Source organism: Protopterus annectens, chromosome 10.part0 (genome assembly GCF_019279795.1).
Source record: "Protopterus annectens isolate FY-2018-M chromosome 10.part0, PAN1.0, whole genome shotgun sequence".
Lineage (NCBI taxonomy): Eukaryota > Metazoa > Chordata > Ceratodontiformes > Protopteridae > Protopterus > Protopterus annectens.
The window spans coordinates 563,095,783-563,121,494 of record NC_056744.1 but is presented as its reverse complement, the minus strand read 5'-3'; positions in this window follow the sequence as shown (position 1 = coordinate 563,121,494).

Below are 25,712 nucleotides of genomic sequence, written 5' to 3'. Positions count from 1 at the left end.
TCTGTCTGTCTGTCTATGTGCGTCTCTGTCTGTCTGTGTGTGCCTCTGTCTGTCTGTGTGTGTGTCTGGTATAACTTGTAATGTACAGTTCTTGTGTTCCCCTCACAGGTGTTGATGTAGGTGTATTGCCATCCTGCAGTCCACCTAAGGTTAGTGTCCCCACACACTTTAGCAGTGATGATGATAGTATGATTGAGGCACAAGCAGTGTTGTCAGGGGCTGAATCTGTGCCACTGGTTGTCATTCCACCTGTCTCCTCCTCATTCTCGCACACAGTACCCCTGATTGCACATACCCCATCACCAGTGGCCATAAAGGAAGGACATTTGGCAGGTGGTAGCATGGAACAGGGAAGTGTGGTGACTATGGAAGGTGTGCCTGCACACCATGATCCCAGTCAACAGACTGGTGATGTCCCACACAGGCATGTGCCCAGCGCTGCTCGTATGAGGACCACTGGCCAACATGCCCCTGCGAGACAAAGCACATCAGCTGGAGTCACCAGACACATGTTTTCTGCTGTAATGGAGGCACAGGCATGTGCTGAATGGCACAACAGAGAAGGTCTGAGGCTTCAGAGGGCTGCTGTCCGTTCATTAACTGACAACATCCAGGCACCTGCAAATGCTCACCATCATCTTGCAGATATTTTGGATAGACGATTGGGTGACATGGTGGGAGTCCTTGACCATGGCATGTCAATCCTCAAGCGTGGAATGTCTGTGCTGGAACATCTGGTGGGAGTGAGGCATCAGGCACGTGGATGTAGGTCAGCTACATCACCTGTTGAAGATCTACATGAACATGCTACTGCACATGCCCACTACCATAGTGGCAGTAGCAGCAACAGTGCAGCTGGTGCTGTGCAGTCCACACCAGGACACAGCAGGTCATGTGCACGTGGTCCTGGATGGTCCCAACAGGGACACGATTCCAGTGGACATGTGTCATCAGACAGTACCCAATCTGGACCTCTGCCTGGTAGTGCCCATGCAACCCCTGGCAGGCACAGGTCATGTGGCCATGGCCAGACACTGTGAACTGTGAAACCTGCCTTGTACTGTCTGCAGCTGTCAATAATTCCCCTGTGTAGGCCAGCCACATGCCAGACCTGTGTGCATGTATCCACACACACTGGAAACAAATGTAGGGCACCTCAACACACACATGCATAACATCCAAACACACCCAATGGTATCACAGGCCCTAACACACACACACATGATGTCATCCAATGGCACAGCCTAGGTCTCTGGCAAACATTATCACCCTGTGCATATGATGATGCCTGTGCCGCATCCCTGTCATCCACATGATCGGTGCAGGGACATGTTCATATGGTCTGATGCATAGGGTGAACATACTAGGTAGACAATTATAGATTAATATTGTTGAGTAGTGTTGATAGGCAGCAGACATACCATGTACTGCAGTTTTAGAATGCATTTTGTATGTTTGACAGTATGTATCATGTGTAACAACACTAACAGCATGTTGATCTTGACGTTCTGCCTTCCTCTTTCAGGTGTAGTTGCATGTGCCGGGGGATGTCGGTGTTTGCGGGTGTCCCATATGTACATGTTGACTACCCACAGGTCAGTATGACAATACCTGCATGCACTTTGTAGCTTCCACATCACAGTTATATTCACCCATGTTTCAGTTATGTTTACTGTTCTAATGATCCAAGAGCATGATAGCTGTGTAGTAAGCTACTGTGTTCAGAGCCGTCACATCCATAGTGGGTGACATCACAGGTTTAGTTACCTGGAGCGCGGAGGGGCTAAAAGAGTGGTATGCCGGATGACAAGGGTAAAAGCCAGTGGAAATAGTGGCTTCTCATTGGGAAGTAGTAATACCCACTGCCATGACAGCATGCAAACACAGACACACCCACACACTCAGGGATTCACAGACACAGTAACACACACTCTGACACACACACTCACACGCACACACACACACACACACACACACACACACACACACACACACACACACACACACACACACAAACACACACACAGCTGCCAGATGAGAACCCCTGCCTATGTGCATTTCATCATTATAGTACTATGCAATTACAAGATGCGCCACAGAGATTACACATGTACAGGTAGTTGGAATGGCCTAAGATTGAGGACATCGACAGGGATACTACAGTGCAGTAAGTGTATGTGGGCAGGGGGGTCCATCAGTATTCTATGCAACAACAGGTCATACAACAGGGTGTACATGTTAACAGACAGTTAGTATGCCTGCCTACGACTGATGATATCAGCAGGGATGCTAGATTGCATTGAGTAGATGGGGGGGAGGGGGCATTAACATTTCACTATGGTAAAATACAGCATCACTCCAGGAACCGGACAGCCATACACATGGACAGCCATACACACGCTCTCACACACACACACACACACACACACACACACACACACACACACACACACACACACACACACACACACACACACACACACACTGACATTCACAAAAATATACACCTATGTCACACACATACAGACACTTTACATGTGTGAGATTTAACCACCTGCCTATGCCTTTCTTTCTATACTACATTCTGTACTGGTGTCAACAACAGTGTTCAGGAGAGTGATAACATGTGGGATGAATTACCAACCATACGGGACATATATGGACACACACACCCACACGTACCAGTACTGTGAATCAAACACCTGCCTATCTCATGATAGGTACTACAGAAGTACAGCACTATCGCATCTGGTACAATGCTTACTGACTCTTTCCTTTGACAACTGTTCTGATATATGCACAATATATGCACAGGGGAGGTATTACTGTTACAGGTGTCATGAGGTTTGCCTTCAGTGTCACCCTTACAGCATTCTAGATTGTCTGTCTTCCACTTCAATTAACAAAACCTGACCTTAGCAGGTACACAGGCTATTGTAGGACTGGTTGTAACACACCAGTGAGCTGTCCTCAGTAATCATTCATCTGCAAAGAAGCCCCACCACTTAGCAGTCATGTCCAAACATCTGTCCATACCTCATGTATGGCTTACTGTACTTAGAGCATATCACCATATACAGTTGGCAATGTTGAGGCTGTATTGCAACAGCATGATGTACTAAGACAACAGTCACCTTCAGACATCAGACACTGCACACACATGGAATCTACACAAACATCAATACATGTACACATATGCGGTCTACATCAGTACGTGCACTAGCAGGCCAAGAGGATATATTCTACACCTTCCGCACGCCATGTGTGAAACATAGCCAAGAATTACACCATAATGGATGTTGTATTCATGTACTGGTAGGACACCACCTCTTTCACCGAGTAGCTAAGTGTACATATATTACAACAGCACATATCAGCGTGACATACACAGCATTATTCCATGTCATGCTCCTACAAACTGTTACTTGACAGTGCTATGGTAAAGCCAGGGCACTGTAATGGTCACAGTGAGCACATCTTATTTGCCACACACACCTCATGTGTACTAGAAGAGTGCCAGCAATGTGCTCTGTTAGAGCTAGGCAGTAAACTCATTCAAGCATGTGCAAGTTCTGTGGCTTGTAAACATCTCACTCTACCATGTACTGGCTATTGTGGTATTAAGGCTAATGTTCAGACAGCACACAGCATGCATGGCTTGCAATTGTTGACATGGGGTGTATGTAGGAGCTGTGGCCACACATGGCTGTACATGTCATGAACATATCACCTGTGACTACTCAGGAACATACAGAGCAGACCTGGATTTCCCTGAGTCTGCCAATACAGAGCTTGTGTAAGTCCTATGGTCCTGTTATTTGGGTATGTTTGTAGGCATTGCATTAGGTGGACATTTCTAAAGACATACATGCCACATGGGGTGTTGTATGATATGATAGGAGTAATGGGTGACCAGTAGAGGGGGGATATTACCTCTGTCAACATAGATATCAAACCTTGTGTACTGTTAGCATGCTGTCTGCCATGTGTATGTGTGTAATGACTATAGCTACCTGTATGTAGAAAGGAAAATGAAAGCTATGGTAATGTCATTTATGTTGTATGAGTGTGGGATATACATATCCAGGGCAGGTACAGTTAGGTCATATCCAACCATGAGGGTGTTGTTTACTGGTGTACAGCAACAGTTGACCTTGTTAATGCTGACAACATCCGAGGGACCCTGATATGTGTACAACTGAGCTGATTACAAATGGTGGTATTATTATATCACATAACACATTATGCAACTGTCTCTGTACATGGGTACTTTGCACAGTTGATGTAGGCCTAGGTACAGTCCACTAATCGAGGGTTATCTGGTGGTCTACCATACTATGTCATACCACATATGGATGTGTGCTGGTAGTCTGGGAACAAGGTGATGGATGTATATGAAGATACAACCTAGAATTTAGCATTTGTCACTGTCACCTGTACCTGACTCATCTGTGATGCATTATGTCAGAGTAGTGGTCTTTACATGTGAGTAGCCTTTATGAATATGTGTACACCACCACCTGGAATGGTCCATAACACTGTTATGGCCCACATGTCTGGAACTGAGTTATATTGTGGTAGTGCAATTGTGCACTACAGAGCCTTCAGCCAGGTGTTCCTCACTGCACAGATGTCAGTATTCCCCATTGTAGGATCTACATTGAGCAAATGGATTACTAAAGCCACACATCTAGCACTGGTTAGCATAAGCATCCAATGTAATTGTCATGTAGATGTCAGGGTGTTACTTCTGTGTGTAGGACATTTGCCTTGGAATGCGGCTATATGGGTATATGTGACCTAGGTATCACCTAGGTATACACATGTAATATGGATGCATGTGCTCTGTGTTGAAGGCTCGTTGTTCAGTCATGACAGCCCGGAATGACAGACACTGGACAACCTCATAATAACAGCAGGACATTGGCTCATTGATTTGGTCTAGCAGTTACCACCCATACCATGACATCACTGCGCATGGCATTAATGTGCTTGGTAGCAAATATCTCATGTAAGGTGACGGACAGCAGCAGAACTTTTGTATATGACCAATGTGAGATATACTTAGGGTAGCAGTCCTGCTAATAATGACAACTACTAACACAGCCGGGAGAGGTCATCTTTACACCTGCACCTCAGTACCATTACACTAGGTGGCTCACACATTTGCTTACACATGCTACTGTTCCACGTATAATGCCACTGTCCATAACCTGTGATCAATGTATGCCTTTCAGGGCAGCAAGGTGTGTGACACATGCTGTAGGTAGCATCCACCTGTGCGACCCAGGTAACCTATTGTCTGTCATGTCCACACATGCATGAATGTGCATACGTAACATATATATGTCAGTACTTCATGTACATGTATGCATGTGTATCATACAGCATAGGCACAGATATATCATATATGGGCCACATACAGGTATCAGGTAGTAAACCAGTATGATGTGCATATAAGATGTACCTATCTGTAAACCTGTGTGTTTACAATAGGAGTCCATTGCAACATGTTCTGTACATGTAAGTGTTTGAGCATGCACACTGTGGCCTTCAGTGATTAGAATCGGAGTGCATCCCAAAAAGCCCTGTGCTACTAAGCGTATGAGTGTACACACTGCCACCTTGTGTAATTTGAGTCAGTGCATCCAACAAGCCCTTTGTTACTAAGTGTATGAGCCTGCCCAGTATAACTGTGTGTAGTTGTAGTCATAGTGCATCCCAAATGGCCCTGTGTTACTAAGTGTATGAGCATGCCCACTGTAACCCTGTATAGTGATAGTAGTTGTCCATTCCGCAGATGGCCATACTCCAGTTCAGGTTCCTGTTGTGCTACAACTATAACTCTCAGGCCTACCTGCTGATGATGTGTCTTGTTTGTGCATACAGGTTGTAATGGACACCTACCTTAAACACACAGGTCTACAGCTATATACTTTGTGACTGTCAGTCTCCCTGTTGTTGTCCTCAATTGTAGAAGGGCAGTCTGACTGCCTTGGAAGGTGTAATCTCTGAGGCGCATCTTGTAACTGCGTAATACTGTAATAGTGATCTGTAGATAGGCAGGAGTTCTGATCCCACCACTGGTAACTGTGTGTGTGTGTTTGTGTGTGTGACAGCAAATGGCTGAGTGTGTGTGTCAGCAAATGCCTGAGTGTGTGTGTGTCAGCAAATTGTTGTGTGCATGTATTTGTGTCTGCATCCTGTCATGACAATGGGTTTTGTGCATTCCAAAGAGATACCTCCTTTTGCACTGGCATTTATCCATGTCAACTGCTAAACCTCTCTCTTCCCCCCTCCCGACTGCAAGTAATCGGTCCTGCGATGTCACCCAGCTCAGAAGTGGAATCAGAGTAAGTGTAAGTGTATGTGCTCTGTGGCACATACCCCAACTGCATACCACTGTACTAGTTACCTTTACATAGGCAAGACGTGTATGCACAATACTGGCAAGTGTATGCGTGTTTGTGTGTGTGACTACCCTGCAGCCAGGCATACACATATGTAATGTCTTTTAGCACACCATGGTAGCCATCTGTGGTAACCGGTGTCTATAAAGTATTACATAATTAGGAATGGTAAAGAATACACAGTCAAGCATGACTACAGTTGGGTATGTTATTTTCCTGTGCCACTGTCGAGCAGTGAGACAGAAGTGGTCGCTGGGGTGTAGGTCCATACCCACCATTCCCCCACCCTAACCACAATCCCCAGGGTAGATTACATTAGCCATCATTCCCCACATCAAACTCCACATACACAACAACCATCCTTTCTCTGGTGAACTGCTTATGATTTAAATGTTATAACACAAGAGATACCTCTGTTTTCTGTACATGTCAGTTCCTTTGGAACCCTTCTGTGTCACAAAGGGCATTCAGATGTGTGTGTGTGTGTGTGTGTGTGTGTGTGTGTGTGTGTGTGTGTGTGTATATATATATATATATATATATATATATATATATATATATATATATATATATATATGTATAGCTGTGTCTGTGTATAGGCATATATATATATATATATATATATATATATATATATATATATATATATATATATATGTAGTTATAACAGTTGTACAGATGTAGACTTGTCTTTGTTGTTTCACAGAGTACAGTACATTCAAGGGTACTGTACATATGTACACAAAGTGACTGCACCATTTGTTTTCAGTACTGTGGAATACCTGTAGTAGGATGTGCATTATAGACTCCATGCAACATGTGTACAACCCGGATGGTTTAGTGGTACTTCCAGTGACCTCAGTGTGCATGGTCCAGGGTTCAAGACCTGCAAGCCTTGTTGATAATGTCAATTAGGACTGCATAAGACACTTTTAAGCAGGTGTAACTGTGTTTTCGTGACAGTAAGCAGCAGGTACACACAGGTAACAGACATGTACAACCCGCAGTAAATTTGGAATGCCCTTCTTTGGCAATCCTGCTGATGTCACCCACCTACTAATTCACCTCTGGGACAACTGTAACCCAGTAATCTCCATGGCAAGTGCTGTAACTGCGTAATGCTGTAGTGTGTTAAACTGGTTTGGTAGGTGTTCTAATCCCAGATATGTCAACTGTGTTTCTCTGTATGTCTGCCTGATAAAGTAACAATGCCTTTTAGAGTATGCACACTCTTTGCAATTCACATGACCACCTTTGGCAATTCTGCTGATGTCACCTACCTAGACATACACCTCTGGGACTGCTGTAACCCAGTAGTCTCTGTAGCGCATGCTGTGACTGCTTAATGCTGCAGTGCGATACACTAGTTAGGTAGGGGTTCTATTCCAAGACATGGCAGCTGTGTGTGTGTGTTTTACTGTCAGAGCATGTGTGGAGGTAGCTGTGAGTGTCTAACCACTCGACATGGGGAGCGGATATTGTAGTTTTCCTACATTGTGTCCATCTTACATGTCACAATGTCCACCTCACAAGGAGTACAGATGTCAGTCAGCCAAGGGACTGTGTTGGCATGCTATACCCCTACATCTGGCAAAAGGCCTAGTGAACAATTGATGACAGATAGTAAGCATGGTGTGATTGCAGTGGGCTGCAGAGGGCATGGCACCCTGTACAGCAGTACAATAGGCACATAATTGCGGACAATGTGCCTTCATTATGTTCCCCACTGGATGCCTGCAACATAGGTGGTGCCATCAAATGTGATCCACAGAAGCCATACAATGCCTTACCCATGTGCCCTGTATGGACCGATGCCACTGTCACCAGAGAATACATGTATCATGCTATCAATGCAGGTGCAGGGTAAACCTGCTGACTATAAGCAGGTCCTGCCACACCAGGCCAGTATTGGCATATCAGAGGATAGCAGTCTGTGTACACAACATGTGCCAGACAAACAAGAAAAACCTGTACATGTCACTGTACATTATTGTGGGACATGCACATCCCAGGCAATGTTCATGTCAAGGACTATCAAACACAGACATGGCATGCATTGCAAAGCTATGGCCATACACAATGGTAACCAGGATGTCATGACAGTTCATACAATACCCATCTGTGTGGGACATTTCAGACACTACACCCCTGTACCACACTGCACACCATTGTTGGGTGGTGTGATGCCAAGGATTACCCTTCACCCAGCCTTGTACAGCCATCTTGCACAGCCAACCACTACCCACCCATGAAGCAATGCACACATGCATATCAGTACTGGCACCTTGTGTCTGCATGTGGGGTATGATGCTCCCAACCACAGTCACTCCCAGTATAACTCCCATTAGCTTACCAACAGATGTCAAACATGTTCACATGCCCTTGCCCATACAACCTACGGATATCCCCTATGGTGCATGTAGTACCTGTACATTACTGCAGTGTGGCAAACTAAGTAGTTTGGAAGTGTATTTGTTGGCCTGGCAAAGAGTGTCAATGTGAGTCCATTAGAGAGTGTGGTTGTGTTGACAATGTCATTCGTTCATGTGGAAAGCCATGTGTGCTACATCTAATGTATGTCTACTATATCTCTGTTGCAAATGTCACTCACCAGCACACATATATGTTCTTACAGCACACCAGCATGTCAGCTTTGTGGTACATGGAGTAACTGCAAGCACTTGTAATAGTAATGACTAGTCAGTCAGGGGTTTGAACCCCTGTACTGGTAGGTGTGTGACAGATGATGCTTAGGTTTTCATCAACAAGCCCTTCTCTGATGTACTTTGCCTCTGTTTGTCCCTCCCACATACTCTCTGGTGGATGTGGAGGTGTACACCTGCTCAGTAGCAGCTTGTGTTTTGTAACTGATGGTCATGATCAGGTGATGGCCTCTGCACCTATTGTAGTCCTCTTCTAGCTGATTGCATGTGGAACAGCTGTGATGATGTTCCCATAGCCAATTGCATGAAAAACATGGTACAATATCTAGGAACATCATGTTGGTGTTTGCCCATGACAGTTGCTGTGAGTGGTGCCTGGATCTGGTGTTTGGTAAACAGCATCACAGATGATACCTAGATGTTCCTCAAACAAAATACACAGTGGGAAATAGCCTAAAGACAGGAGGGTGATGTGCCAGACATGAATACAGCATGTAAGTGTAGCTATGCTTCATTGAGACTACTGCCTGTTTAACAAGTTGTGAGTGGCAATGACTATTCTGTATGTTTTAAAACTGACAAGACAGTGCTTTGTTTTGAATGACCCCCATCTGTAGGGCCATCTGTGGGCTGGCCAGTGTGTGGAACCATTTGTTTTCTGTGTTACTCACTGAACACACATCTGAACTGCAGGAGCATAGTGTGAGGATTGCAGTCAATACATGGTGATAGTGATGAGTTTCTGCCATCACATCCCTGATTGGACATATGTCACATGAAATAGTGGTATGACAGACACTGTCTGGGGTTCTCAGTGACATGCCAATAATTAGCCACTGTTCATAGCTGCAGTCACAAGTCTTCTACACTTTGTACAGATGTCATGGAGTATATATGCATGTGTTGTGCTCCCTCTTCAAATGTATACCATCTGTTGTGTTGGGTTGATGGTCATATCTATGCATGCTGTTATAAGTAATCCTGAATGCTGTTGACTATTACTAAGCCATATCTGTGTTTAAACTGCAACACCATGGGCTGTATGGATTTGGAGGTGCCAGCAGAACCTCCTGTCCCACTTCAGCTGGCCATGGCACTGGGCACCAATGCATCTGGGGCCCAGCCTTGGACCTCTACCTCTATTGGCTCTGCACCACCTGCTGGTGGCACCACCATTGAGGATGGGGCTTGTCCCCCCTGGGAGCAGGTCCAGACAGGAACACGTCTGCAGTTGTACAGTCCCAGACATGGTGTGTAGGGGGCTCAATAAGGGGTTTTGAGGCCAGATACGCCAGCTCAAGGGCAGAGTATCACATTTACAGGATGAGGCTGCCCCTCCTAGACTGCCGCCAGCACTGCCACCTTTGCAGCTGTTTTGGTGCAGTGGTGGCTGCCCATGGCTTGGGACCTCCATCCCACTGTTTCCATCTGGGGGCTCATGGGATTGTGACTGCTGAACACCCCTCCCTGTCCGAGGTGTATCTCCCCACATGTGTCATACACCGACCCTGTATGCTATCTTATCTGTCATCCTACTCTACCTATCCTCCACGAGCATACCTACTCGCCTTCCCCCACATCCCACTCTCACCCTACGGAAACAAAAGGCCAATCGGTTCTTAGAACAACATTTGCCCCATACATAGCTGTCCATTTCACACGTGTCCACTGGACACATGTAACCCTTTTAATATGCATCACAACATACTCAAGTTCTCCTCACTCCTGTCTCTCAGGCACACGATCCTAGTATGCACATGACTCCTAAATGTTCCAGGTACACGTGATGCGGACGACCCAATTGTACACACAACACTACGGGTCCCTCTATGGTTACCCCATTTACCTTTATCATGATGATGATGTCGCACACAGCACCTTGCAAAAGTACTGTTCTCACATAATGATTGGACAGGAACTGTTGTGTTAATGTAAACAACATGCACAGAGTGATGTATATGGCCAATGTAAAAATGTTTGCGCATATGAATGACACATGTCTGTCTGAGGGAGTCTTGATATTACATAGGACAACACCACTACATAATACAGGCGTTGCTGGTGTTTCCCTTTTTATTCCTTTGTAATGCTTTGTTGTCACATGGGATGTTCCTGATATATCTATATATATGTATGTATCTATATCTGGACATAAACACTCACACATACATCTACATGATGGAATACATTTGCTATACTGTTGAATGACTGTGCTGGATGATATGTTTGTGATAATGTCCAATGTCTGTATATCTGCCATGGCTTAGTAGTAAATCACAATAGCTGTGTGTGCAGGGTCCTGGTTTCGTGGCTTGCAGAGGCCATTTATTTTGTTGCTGGGCAGAACAAGGCCGTTGGATATGGTGTGATTAAGGCACATTAAAGCAGTTGTGAGCGGGTGTGCATGAGTTTGTGTGGAGCTAAGCAATGCTAACCTCTGGTTACAGTTTCTTACACTCAGTTAGCCTCTACATTGCTTTACCAGTGTAATACTCGCATACTAGCAGCCAAACAGCCTTACACCCACTTGCTCCCGCACTTGCAAATGCATTGCATTTGGTGTTTGCATCTGACCCTCACACCCCTGGGTGGGAGTGAGGACTACGATATTATCTTGTGATGCCTATTACATCGGATTACATTCCTACAGTATCAGGAATGGCTTCCCATTAGGTGACAGCATGACATTTGACTGTACGGAATCTGCGGCCTGTCCAGAGTTTGATTCATATTATTGGTGTGTTCCTCTTACAATCTGCACCCATCTGGCTAATACATGGGAACTGACACTCTTCAATACAAACAAGTAATTGGGTTTTGGAACCCATATCCTTCAGCCGAGTCATGCTACCGCATACCTAATATTCTATCATCTTTCTAAGGTTGTCAGTGGAATATGTGCTTTCTGTCCCTATCAGACCTCTCATATGATTGGGGAAAAATACAAACTGAATCAGGGACATAGTATAACAACATCAGGGACACATTTAAATTATTGGTGCTATTAACTTGACACATTGACAGACTCAGAGCAAATTAATTCATACACATTTTCAGAGGTAAATGATGTTTATAACGCTTAATTGTTGTCGTTATTCATTACATGTAATTCACCACCTTTCCTCCAAATGTCACTAGTTTTAGGAGGGATTAAGTGGGACAGAGTTAGAAATTGAGTCGAAATCAAGGATGTCCCTCGAAATCGGGGACAGTTCAGTGGTATGGTCTCTATTTGTTCCCCCAATGGTTTATGTCCTGTCCAGTGTATTTGCTCTTAGGGGTTAAGAGGTATGGGCATCAGCTATGCCCATTTCGGAATATTACTTACATCCCCTGGGCTGTCCTAATACAACTGCACCAGCCAGCACCTGCACGCCTAGGCCCATAATTGCATACCCATAGTTCCCCCACCTGCCACTCCTCTACAGCACTCATCCTTACTGTGGGTGCAGGTGGGGTATAAACACATCACTACACACTGCCCACTCTCCCCATGTCGGGACACATGTCATGCATTGTGTCGACCCATGGGTTATCAGGCTTGCACAACTTACTGGTCCATGTACATCCACAGCCTGGCTTGATAAGTCATTACCAGGACTGCCTCCGATAATCATTAATTTTTGGTGTCCCACAAGGGACATCAATGTCTGTGCTTCAAGATTAGACCTGGCAGGTCTCTCCCACTGGTAGTATCCTGTCAGTGGTCTAGGAAGCAGTGGTGTGTTTACCTTTATTGTGTGTCTGTATGTCTCACCGGCCTAGCTGGGGGGACTGAGGGGTTTGATGCTACGTGTTACACGTTTGTTTATTGGACCCCTCACCCCCATATGCACAGCCAGTGAACATATGTAACTCGTAACGGCTGTATCATATTCTAGCTATATACATGTATATATTTACAGTCACATATATTGTTAAATAAAATCAAGAATTCAATACACAGGAGGTTCAGGTTCAAAAGTTTACTTGTGTACACCAGGAGGCAAAAAACGTACAAGTACAGAATTTTGTCTGACATGAAACAGGAAGCATACAATTTTATATAGTCTTTACATTCAAGCTGTGCCCACCTTACTGACGTGGTATGTCACAGGGCATCTACATCACTCTAGCTTACACTGTTCTATTCATTGATTTATGCTGATGCTGTATATTTTAAAAAAGTTTTCCTCTGGTAACAATATGGCCTTGCTATCCACCTGGTCAGACATAATGTCTTTCTGTAAAGTTACTTCTTCAAGGTTTCACATCAGTTCGAATACAATAGCAGATTCAGTCTTTTAATACACTTCTTTGTTCCCTGTAACACTTTCCCCAACAGCTGCGTGTTATCTTAGTAACACATACACAAGGCCAAATCATCCCAGCAGGAAAGAGCAGAAGATTTCATTATTTCACATATTTAATTTCCTGACCCAGCAGATAATCACTTGTGAAAAGCATAAACATTAAAACTTGCTAAGCTAGCAACTGCCAGGGTCAGAGGTCAATTTGCTACAAGCCACACTGCAGTTTCAAAACTACTTACAATTGCACATGAATTCAGCCTATTTGTTATATCATTAATAGAATAAAATGCATTACATACTACTTTGCTTTTAAACTAGCATTTCACATATATTTAAATGCATATTTTTCTAACATATATATATATATATATATATATATATATATATATATATATATATATTTATATATACCTCTGAGTAGCTGGTATGCAACCGAGTACAACTGGAGTTTCTTCAGTCAAGCTGCATAGGGCATCTGTTTGAGGCCATTGATCCTCTTGGTGAGGTACTTCTGTGGTCTTTCCAGCTGTTGCAGGTGTCTTGTAAGGTACATCTCAAATGAGACATTGTACTCTAAGATGGGTCTGATGAGTGATGAGTAGGGGGGCACAATGACCCCTTTTGATCTGGATGCAAACCCTTTTGTGATTAGGTGGGCCACATAGAAGGATTTTCTAACCACTTTGGCAATGTGATTATCAAAGGTGAGATTACTATCTACTTGGGTCCCCAGATCCCTTATTACATTTTCCGTATTTAGGGGACTGCAAACTATGAGGTAGTTTGTGTGCACTTTGTTTTTTCCAAAGGGGATGACTATGCACTTTTTGGCATTTAGCTTGAGGCCATGATTTTGACACCAGGTATCCATCTCAGTGAGACCCTCTTGGAGGATGTCTGTGTCAGCTGGAGAGTCAATTATAGCCACTAGTTTATAGTCGTCTGTGAACTTGGTCAGCCATAGTCCTCCTGTACTTGCCTGTACCTCTGAGAAGTATCTGCCAAACAGGAGGGGTATTAGGACTGAGCCCTGGGGAACACCACTTGTAACTGGTTTAGAGACGGACCTTGCTTCCACAACTGTCACCATGTGGGTTTTGTCCGTGAGTCAGTTGGCAACTCATCTTGGGACGTAGGGGTTTATGTTCAGGCTGGTGAGCTTGTCTATAATACCAGAATGGGGAATGGTGTTGAAGGCCTTAACAAGGTCTAGGTAGGCTGTGTGCACCACCTTTCCCTTGTCTATAGCCTTGGTAACTGTCTCAAAGAAGTCCACCAGGTTTAGGAAGCATGATCTGCCCTTAACAAAGCCAAACCGGGTAGGGTCCAGAGTTTGGAGGTTCCCAATGTCTCTGTTAATGAGTTCCATGATGATGCACTCCATAGCCTTGCAGATCAAGCTACTCAGGCTTATAGGGTGATAGTTCCCAGGGTCTGTTGTGGCTTCACCTTTGTGGAGTGGGTAACCGTTGCTGTGCGCCACTCTATGGGTATGTACCCTGTGGAGAGGCTGAGGTTGAACAGTGTGTTTAGGTGAGGGGTTAGTTCATCTTTGAGCTCATGTAGGATGCAGCCTGGGACACTGTCCGGTCCCACTGATGCTGAGTTTTTGGCTTTGGAGGGGGCTGTTTTAACCTCAGTGACTGTGATTTCAGGGACTCTACATTCGTCTGGTATGGTTATGGGTCCTTTTGGGGGTGAGATGGGGTGAAGTTTGCACTGAACCTGTCTGCCAAGATGTTGGCGATATCGGTCCGTTCAGTGTATTTTGTGCCATTCTGCACTAACTCCAAGCAGATCTGAGCATTGCCACTTAGATTCTTGACATAGCTAAAGAATGCCTTGTGGTTATCTTTGGAGTCCTTGGCAATTTTTCTTTCAAAGCTCGCCTTGGGTGATTTTATGAGGGATCGTAGTTTCTTGCTGATACTGATCAGGGATGTCTTCCCTTCTTGGGATTTTACTCTTTTCTGTACTAGTTTCCTCCTTCTATGTTATAGCTTGTTTATGGCAGGAGTCCACCAGACTTGTTTCCTTTTCTTGGAGGAGTGGGTCTTGGTTTTGCTTGGGATGGCACGATCCATGCATTCTTATAGCTGCCCATAGAATGCATTAGTAAAGGATTTTGCAGCTTGGACAGTGTTATCCTTCAGCATGGGGGCTTTGAAACTTTCCACCTCGGTCTTAAGTAACGTGAAGTTTGCTTTTGAAAAGTTTTTCATGGTGGCTTTCTTGTCCAGAGGACGGGGCGAATATGGATATCCAAAGTGATTTATTTATGGTCAGCTCTAACCAGCGAGGGGTTGAGTGTGGAACACCGGTCGCCCATGTTGGTGATGACCAGGTCCAATATGTTGTAACCTCTGGTGGGAGTGTTGACCAGTTGAACCAGGGCATTTGAGTTTATAAATTCTAAGAAAAGTTGGGCAAGGGAGTCAGTACTTGAGTAGTTCTCCCAGTTAATGTTTGAGTAATTGAAATCACCCAATATTAGGGTGTTTGGTAGGACCTTTATGTTTCCCAGTGTTTCCAGAAATGCGGAATGGGGGTCCTGGGACATGGTGGGTGATCTATAGCAAGCTACAATTTCAATTGCAGTTTTGCCCATTGTTAGTTGCACGTGGATGACCTCTGATGCATCGTGCTGTGCCACTAACCTGGAGGTGTGGGTATCCTTGATGAATATGGATACTCCCCCGCCTTTTGTATTTCAGTTTGGGTTCTGTGGCCGAAATGTATGGTATGAGTTGTAACCTGTTAGTGCTGGTGTGGTCTCTGGAGCCTTAAACCAGGTTTCTGTTACTGCACATATATCAATTTTCTACGTACTGAGGAGTGCCTCGAGTGCGTGCATTTTGAGGTTTAGACTTCTGGCATTGAGTAGCATTACCCTCAGTTTTTTGTTACTTGTGCTATTTACGGCAGTGGGTTTGTCTTTTGAGCCTTGCCTAAAAAAGGCACTATGGGGGTGGCAAGAGCCTTGGCAAGTATTCGAAAGCCTAAGGGTGACAGGTGCAAGCCATCTCTAGCGAAGCAGCGTGGCTTGTCGAGCATATCATCCCAGGCAGACAGACACTGGATCCCCTTTGAATGGCACCAGAAACCTAGCCAATTGTTGAAATAGATAATTTTTTCTTTATACCGTGGTATCATTCTTGGTGAGGGCAGGATGCTGCTCACGGTCAGGGTCATACTTGCCTGGGCTACATGATCAGAGAGCTCTTCCATGTCTCTTTTCAAGTAGTCCAGGGAGGTACGGCTCAGGTCATTCACACCAACATGGACAATGGCAGAGTCATATTTGTACTTGTTCTGGAGTGACCTGAGTGCTTGTGTTATGTGGCGGATCCTGGCACCCGACAGGCAGCTAACAGTAACCTTCTCCTTATTCAGCCCAGTGAGTGGGATGTCAGTGTGCCTGACTATAGAGTCACCTATTACTAGTATGTTGGGTAGGTTATTTTGCCTTAAGGGCTGTGATTGCATGGCACACTGGTTTTGTGAAGTATGTGTTTCATGGTTTGTGTTGGGGGGGGGGCGGAGGTTGCTTGGATGTTTGCTATGGAGGGCTCTGTTGCTTTTGCAGATTTTTATTTAGAGCCTCTGAGTATGTTTTTGTGTATTTATGTGTGTTTTTTGCTGGTGCTGGTTGAATGTGTCTATGTGAGACTGGTGGTGTGATGCAAGTATTTTCCTTCTCCTCTTGACTGTCTGATCCAGTTTTGGGTTGCGAGAGCTTATCCTCTAGTTTGGCTGTATAACTGCATCTCTCACATGTATTAGTGTTTGGTGGTAGGAGGAGGGTTTGTCTGTGTACATGAGGCAGTTGTAACATTGCCTCAAAATGCCCAGATTCACCAGTTGGACTGGAGAGTACACCTGAAACTACCCTTTGGAAATGCCTGGATAGGTACAGTGAACTGTATTACTGGATGGCTGGTAAGGTCGAATAGAGAGCCTTGTCCTTCTGTACAGTACAGGAGGGTCTAGTGCTAGGGTTTATAAGTGCTTGCTATAAGTTTTGAGCAAGTGCCAGGCTGAGAAATGAAAGGCTTGAATGGTTAAGTTGAAAGTTTGTCGAGTTCCAAGGGAAAATTTAAAGAGGAGACTTAGTGGAGCTGGGCAAATATGGCATTTACAGCAGGGAAATGAAAGAGATAGAAATTAGCCCAAAATGGCCAATAAACTACTAATTTCTGGGCTGAAACCACTCCTCCAGGGACAGATAGGCTGCTCAAAACTCCCCTCTCTCACAGGTGAACAGAGAAACTTCCTTCTATCCAAGTAAGGTATGGGCAAACAGAGATTTTAACACAGCCCTGAATTTAGCACTAACCTGAAAACTGGACTATACTAGCTTAGAAAGGCGGGAAACAAGTGTGTGTGTGTATATATATATATATATATATATATATATATATATATATATATATATTTATATATTTCAGAAAATAAAGCAGATACACTCAAAAAAAAGTTTATAAGCACATAAAAAGGATAATTATTGTTATATATCACAGATCAGAGTTGTAGTCAATGCCCCCAGTAATAAAGTAGGAAGAAACACAAATACAGTAAAAGCAGATGAATAAAGTGCAATTATATATATATATATATATATATATATATATATATATATATATAAAACAATAGAAAACAAACAAACTGATTTAAACAAGTTACCCAATTAACCAGAAAAAAGCTCAAAACAGCCCTGTTCCAGCAGTCTTCAATCAGACAGGTTCTAACTGCACACCCCTGCTTACTAGGATGCAGGGGAACCTTCTCCAAAAAAAGATGGCCTGGATCAGTGCCTCATGTTATACAAACAAAGCTAGATTCAGCAGGCCTGAATCTGGTCTATGCTACAGCAACAAGGTGCACCAATTTCAGAAAGAAACAGTTCAAATAAGCAGTCACAATAAGCCTGTGACCAGAAATTCCCAGCGCAGAAGGGCAGAATCCAGCCTCTCCTCCCACAAGAGTGCAGACCACAAACCTTCTTAATGTAGAATAACTGGCCTGAAGCCCAAGTGCTTAAGCCAGAACTAATACACTTTTAGAATGGCAGACACTGGGTCTTCAATCAGCAATTCCCAGCTTAGAAGGATGTACGCTACCTGTCCTGCCACAACAGTGCAGACCACAAACCTTCTTAATGTAAAATAGCCTGTATGAAGTCCAAGTGCTTAAACCAAAAGACTTAGAATAACAGTCGCAATTCAATCAGGCTACAACAAAGCAGTAATAACTGCAGCAGAATAGAAAAGCAAAATAGAGTAGGATGAAACACAACTACAGCAAAAGCAAATGAATAAAGTGCAAAAAATGTATTTATTTATTTATTTATTTATTTGAGTGCAACAAGAGAGGAAGGAAGAACTTAAGTGGGCTGCCCTTCTCAAATCTACTCTCTGTATGGACACTAGACTCAGAATATGATCTCACTGTACTCAGTTAAGTGAGCAAATGAGATGGACCCAGGAGGAGTGTTCTAATACAGACTTACAGGAAGGGTGGGCAATTCCAGAGCCGCCAACACTAATACCAACACAAGAACAGGGATGTATACATTTGTACTATGGAGAGGGAGAGGCTTATCTTTATGTCGCTATGAGTAGATATACACACACATACCTCTACATATACACATCTACATCTGGTTATTCCGTTCCTTGCCATATAGATTACACTTTGCTGCAGTGGGCCTCATAGTGGTTGTGGCTGCTCGTTGGGCGACACCTCTGCCCAATGAACACATTCGCTTACATCCCTAGGGCTGTCCATATAGGCCCACATGAGCCAACACCTGCACACCTAGACCCATAAGTAGCTACCCATAGTTCCCCCACCCGCACCTCCTCAACAGCACCCATCCTTACTCTGGGTCCTGGTCTGTTCTGGACACACCACTACATGCTACCCACTCTCAACTTCAAGGGACCCATTTCATACAATTGTCTCGGCCCATGGGTCATCAGGCTTTCCCACCATTGTATTCTGAGTATGTATACACCCCAGCCAGAATGTTTGGTCTATCATCTTCTTTTGGTCTTGCCAATTTTTGGGGTGTCCCGCAAGGGATGCTACTGTCTGTGTTCCAAGATTAGAATTCACGGGTGCACTGTGTACCCTCCGGTTGTATCCTGCATGTTGTCTGGGGAGCAGTGGAGTAATTACATTGTTTACGGGTTTGTGTGTATGTTTCCTCTGTACGGCTGGGGGGGGGGTCATGCTACATGTTACATGTTTCTTGCTTGGGCCCCTCACTTCCACTAGCATAGCCTTCTTGTGTGCTGTTTCCTATCATAGTTGTATATCTGTGTATATCTACGCACACACACACACACACACACACACACACACACACACACACACACACACACATATATATATATATATATATATATATATATATATATATATATATATGTCTGTAAAGCAATGCATACCCCGCACAAATGCACTTACACATGCTTACTGCTGTTTAAATATGCTTGAACCTGCTTACTAGTGCCTTATTCATTATGACACTGACACTTCACTCCAGTTTACTTTTAATTGATATTTTGCAGGTTATACAGCGGACAGATGTCGCAATATGTTCATGTACAGATTACCAATGGTATGTGATGCAGTGAGATTCGGTACAGGAATGCCTGTTCGTTAGGAGATTGCTTTAACCAATACACTATTGCTGTGCTGCTTCATTTGCATATATACTGATATACCCATGGCTCCTGGTTCCCCAAACACACACCCCAATGCCTCCCTAACAATGCAGTCATCCATTCTCCAGTTGGATTTGCGGTGTATCCACACCACTACACATTGTCCACTCCCTTCTCCTATAGACCAATCCCATCAGTTGACTCACTCCACGTAGCCTCAGACCTCCCAAACGTTTAGTCCACAAACACTGGTGACATGAGCGACGAAAAGAATACTATTCGCAATTTTTGGGTTGTCCCACATGGGACACTCATGTTTATGTCAAGATTAGACTCTATACTTCATTGCATCCTTACTCCCATTAACATGACACTACAATAAATTAATATGTATGACTATATGGTAACACACACGTTACATATGAGAGCCTAATTATGTACATGCTCAACGTATTTCTTTTACAAACAGACCGGTTTAGTAATTGGCGTTGCCATAGCAGGCAGATTACAGGAATGATTCCATGTGTGGGAAAGTCCTCACATTTGATTTTTTTCAGCACATCACTGACTTCGGACATTGTACACACTTCTGCGTTTTAGCAGTTTCCTCCCATCCCTCTTCTGCACGACCTATTATTCTGTCTACTGTCAAGGTTCGTAAGGGCACATTCATGTTATTTACGTCTGCAAATGGAATGAATGTGTTACAGAGAATGTACTTCTACATATTGATGTGTGTGTATGCATATATACTTATAACGAACTTGCTGACCTCCACGGGGTGGTCCAATTAGAACCAGCCTATCCAACCCTGGCATGCCTGGCTCCACAATTTCATACCCGTAGTTCCTCCACCCCACCCGTGTTCAACATACATGCATACCATCCATTGTCCACTTGTTATTGCAGCCATGACACACCTCCACACATTGCCCTCTCACGAGCATTAGGGGCCCTACACATATGTTGTCCCAACCCATGTATTCTCAGGCTCTCCCACCATTTAGTCCTTGAACATATCTGCCCTTGCTTGTATAATGGTCGGATTGCCAAACGGTCTATCAATTTTTGGGTAGTCCCACCAAGGACTACCCTCTGTGTGTAAAGTAGACTTAGCAAATCAACAATGTTACTCCCACTGGTAATATCCTGCCTGTGGTGTGAGTAGCAGTGCTTTGCTCAATCCTGCCCAGCTGGATATGGCATATGCTGACAGCGCTATATAATACTGGGGTTGCTGTTGATTCCCTTCTCATTCCTTTTGTATGCTTTATTGTTACATCGTTCTTTCTTCATATATAAATATATATATATATATATAGATATATGTATGTGTATACCTGTATATACTTATATACATTTCCTATACTGGGCACTGCTTAGACCCGTGCTGCAAGCACACTCAGACTTGCTTACTGGTACTTATATGTGTTTACTGCTGCTTATTTGTGCTTACACCTGCTTACTAGTACCTTATTCATTATGACGGTGCTACTTTTCTTGAATGATATTTAAGTTAAATATCTCATGCAATACTCTTATGTGGGTTTTACGGCAAAACGACTTTCATTCCACATGGAAAATGATATGTGCTATTGTTGGGCTCGAACTGTGAATGCCTGTTTGTTAGACGGATGTTCTAAACACTACACTATTGACATTTACGTTGATTCTGTAAGTTTTTCTCTGTTTGAATAAATATGATGTGTAAGCTACGCTTGGTGGAGGGCAGTGACACGCAAACATGCTGTGCTTTGCTTACACCTCTGATATTGCAGCAATTCAAATGTATAATAGGGACACAGGGAATCTAATTGTGAAAGTTCTAGGGACAGGGCACAATATTCCACTACGTGCTTGTGTGTTTACTACTTCAATTTTATTTCACTGTTTGTGGACACTCTTGTATACTTAGCATACATTTTGGTATCCACGGACACTGAATTACTGACTTACTATTATTGGAGTGCTCTACTAGTAGGCATAGTAGGTTTTGCAAGTGTCAGGGCATGTTTACGCCTCTGTAGAGCACTTGTACACATCCCCTGCACTCACACACATTTCCTGTGCATGTCATACATATTCATACGGCGCTGCTACACCATCTTTAGTGAGGACGCTCAGCGCAAGGCTAAAACCGTCCTTGCGCCGAGTTTCTTGAATCCAGGGGATAGTTTTTGTACAACTAAACACAGAGATCTGTTATCAGTTTATTTCTAATAGCCATATTTTGTATCATAGTATGGGTTTAAAGAAACTGCTATGTGCAAAAGTCATTGTTTTACATCAGAGACAGAGTGGTTCTTTTGTTCCTATAAGCCAAGCTTTAGACTACCACATTTCTTGTTTGGTTTTCCTTATATCTGTTTTTATTTCCTTTTAAAATTTGTTACAGCATCTGATACATCTTGCAGTAATCTAAAAAAAAATGTTATGTCTAATTAAGTCTTGTCTTGCTGAAAGCTTACATTGTTAACACATGTTACTGGAGTTGTGACTGGTGCATTTGATATATATTGTTTTATTCATTTATGAATAAAAGAAAACTTGACACCCTTGGATGGGACAGTGAATACTGCATATATAACAGAAGTATGTTTCCTGTTTCATTTTGGAAGAACTGCATTAAATCACTCTATGATTTTACCTACAACACTGGTCAGACTGACAGATCTAATCTTGTTTGGGGATGATGAGACACCCCTGTTTTAAAGTCTTACCATTACACATCATGGATGTAGCACCACATTGGGGTGGGAGGGTTGGTGTAATGGTTAAATTGGTTACCTTACTAACACAGGGTACAGCGTTTGATTCTCACCTCTGGGAAACTGGCTTGTCTTATAATGGTTCGGAAGGGTAGCTAGCCTAGTCCTTAACTATGAACCCATTAACATTTTGTTTAAACTAGTCACTAGGAAATTTAATTAGATTTTTCTTAATTCTTTATACAAAATCACCAGGTATGTTGTCTGATGGCATGGGAATTCAGTTTTTAATTTGACGTGTGACAGTGGTTATCATGTCTGTAGCTATATATGGGCTATCACCCCTTGTTTCTATAGCACTCTGATTTGCCTTTCCTTATTGTGAAATGTATACACACCTTTTCTTCATGTATATTAACTATATCCATAGACAGACTGATTATTTAATTGTTTATTGATAATATGTTAATGGCACAATTTTGTCTTTCAGTTTTCTGTCATAGTTAAAGAATCCTGTTAAAGTTTTCAGTGATTGAAATCAAACTGAGCTCATGATTAGAGCTAGAAGTTTTACTATGAAAGGTAAACAATTTCTGCACTTGAGTTTAGCTTCACCTGTTCTTTTGGCTATGGTAGTTTTTGAAATCTAAGTAGTATCCTTTTCAGTGTTAGGTAATAAACAGCCACTGAGAACGAACCAAATGAACAGTGAGGCAAACGATCAAACAAATGGCTTTAATAACAAATGACTTAGCGCTTTCACCAGAACAATACTGGCTTCTTCAGAGTCATTTAAGCAGTGAACAAAAAACATCTTTATAGTACCCAACCCCACAATGATAGGTGCAGTTAAAAATACATCAACCAATAAAATTCCTTTCCAATAAATAAATGAATGTGATGATTCAGCTTGGCCACGCACTTTAAAAACACTTTTTCCACCTTAAATTAAAGATGTATAAACATATAAATTAATAATTATACTATTGTAATAAACATGAAATACAAATATTAAATATTCAAAAATATAAGGAAATATAAATATATATATGTAAACAGTTAACATAAAAAAGATACTAAATCTGGTTAGATTTAAACTTTAGAATAGGCATCAAAGATACACAATCATTAAGACAGTTTGTAAAAAGCAAAGGTGACCTTGCTTTCTCCGTTGCTTTTTTCAAAACTGTCTCACTATGTTAAATGGGTTTAACATAGCGAGACAGCTTTAAAATAAGCAACAGAGAGTTGCTTTTTTTAAAGCTGTCTCGCTATGTTAAACCCATTTAACATAGCGAAACAGTTTGTAAAAAACAACTGAGATCTTGTTTTCTCCATTGCTTTTTTCAAAACTGTCTCCGTTGCTTTTTACAAACTGTTTCGTTATGTTAAATGGGTTTAAGATAGCGAGACAGCTTTAAAAAAAGCAACAGAGATTCTCTGTTGCTTTTTTTAAAGCTGCCTCACTATGTTAAACTCGTTTAACATAGCGAGACAGTGTTGCTGTAAGAGTTATAGTAATGGAAAAAGTCTGGGCGACCGGACCTTTTTCCATTACTATAACTCGGATTTACAACATGGACGCTGACCAGTCAGTGTGCACGTTTTTGAATATTAATGGGAGGTCATTGTATAATCTGTAATTTACTTCAGTAAATGATGTGCTCTTCTGTATGTAGATTATTAATATGTAAAGCATGATAACCATTTAATTCTGAATGCATGTATTTAGTTCCATTAAATGCTAAGTTTATCTTGCAAAGAATGTCCTTTTTATATATTTAGTTTTAATGAAAACATTAACACATTTCTCCATGAAATGAATGTACCATCTTCATCTTTTATAGAAAAACATCAAGATGAATGTAGATTTTCAAAACATAATAAAAATGGAAACCTTCTGCCAATAAAAAAGACACCTGGCACATTGTAATCTTTATAATTCATATGAATAAAATCTCTTACAGAGTCTTTTGAATTGAAACCTTTCATAGCATTATCAGAGAAAAAAATGGCATAAAAGATCAACTGCATTGAGAGAAGCTAAAGAAAACGTACAAATCAATTACTTAGTATTTTAAAACGTAATTGTATGCAGCATATGACATATGAATATTTTCCAGTAAGGTATTCTTCAAAATGTATCTCTTTATCAATGGACAGCTACTCACTACAGCTATAACATGCGCCTCTTGTGATTTTTCTGCATTTGGCATGAATAGTGTCACTCAAAAAATCCAGTGGAAGGAATTTTTCTCTTTGCAGAAGGCTCTTAATAACCAAATAGTACCATTATAATTCATTTATAGAGCAGTCTTAAGTTGTATTAGTCCTTCCATATATTTTTAAAATGTTTGTATATTTGCATCATATTTCCACCCATTAACACCTTCCCTGTATTATCATGTACCTTAAAAATTTCAAATAATACTACAGATTACTGCATAAACACAATCAGGATTGCCTGTACTATTCCTTGTTTTCATTACTGAAACATGCAAATATCCATCATTGCTTTCACATTATGATACCCATATTTTTATATGTTTCTAACCTTAATTAATGCTAAAGGTAAATTATCCTGCTAGGGTGACATATATTTCATTTAGCCATTTGTTTTCCAAAACTAATATTAAATTCATTTTCTTTGTTTTACTTATTTCTTTGGATTTGTTAACTAGGAGAGAGCACTCATCCACATAGGCCTTGTTCAGACACAGTCTGGTTAAGTGACTTGCACAGAGTCATATAGGAGGTAAACAAAACTGGACTACAGGGAACAGTTTGTTAACAACTCATAACATGAATCCCCTGTGCAACCTATCGAACACATTACAGGGGTGCTGTGTTGGGAATACAGGAAATGCGCTGATGTCCTCACTCTCTTTTTTTCTCTCATTACAGAAATGTTCATGATGTCTATTTTGGTTCTGTTGCTTTGTTATGTCCACTCACAAGCCATTGTTCC